The sequence below is a fragment of the Silene latifolia genome, chromosome 6 (assembly GCF_048544455.1).
Source record: "Silene latifolia isolate original U9 population chromosome 6, ASM4854445v1, whole genome shotgun sequence".
In the NCBI taxonomy this organism is placed as follows: Eukaryota; Viridiplantae; Streptophyta; class Magnoliopsida; order Caryophyllales; family Caryophyllaceae; genus Silene; species Silene latifolia.
The window spans coordinates 36425220-36426329 of NC_133531.1; positions in this window are offsets into that span (position 1 = coordinate 36425220).

Genomic DNA, 1110 nt, shown 5'->3' on the forward strand with positions numbered 1-1110 from the left:
CTTGATTATTCTAGTTCTCTTACTCTTGATATGAGTGCTCCAATTTATGATGAAGAAGATAGTCATGACTTTGATTTGTTCACCTTGTCTTATATTGAACCCGAAGTAGATTTTACCTTACTCCCACAATTTTATGATGACACTTTGGGTGGTGATTCGGGTGTTATCTTATGGGATTTGGACGACAATTTTATTGGGAGTGGGAAAAAGAATAACTTGCTTGAGATGACCCGATTTTATAAGAAATCATACCATGAGTACGTGATTATTTTTATCCAATTGATATGCCTATACAATGGGACAAAAATATCGTTCATGCTTATATCATTATGAATTGTATATGGTTTCTTTCCATTTTAAACTATCATTATGTCTCTACCATATCTTTTGCTTGCTTGTACGATCTTCTCTTAAGGGCATTGACATGTTCCGCTCTTAATGTGAATGTTGTTTTGATTGAAAGGGTAGTGCTGAGTGACTCTATAATTGGTTCTTGAGCTTAAATATGCGTCGTGCGGGACGTTAAACCAGCGCTTACGGGAGGCAATCTGTTTTTTTTTTTATTTGATGCATTTGCTTTAGTTTTGAATAAGGTAGGTTAAATCCGCCATTTGATGCTACATGGGTGATGATGGGAGCGCATTTACATGTTTGGATGCTCTCTTTTGCTCAGTAATTTCTATATCCGTCCTTTTCTTTTTTTCTCCCATCCCTTATTTTGTCATTGAGGACAATGTCAGTTTAAGTGTGGGGGAAGAGGGTTTTAGCTCATGATGGTGTGATATAGTTGGAGTTTAGATACATTTAGTCATGTAGTTTCATGTTAGTAATAAAGATGGGAAAGACCATACTTTTTCATGGATTTAGTTAATATTCTCTAGTTTGGAAATGCAGTTCACATATTTGAATTAGGAGTTTTAACACTTGTATGGTTGATATTTGTGCCTATTTTGACGAGTTGAGTTCAACTTGGGGTTTACCTTGGACCCTTAGTGGTGTGATATAAAAAGGCCTTTGATTGTCATAATTGTCACAAGAATGTAGGTTGATCAACATTCCGTCCATTATTCCCAAACAAATAAAGCCCCAGGTAAGAGGAGGCCAAGCATA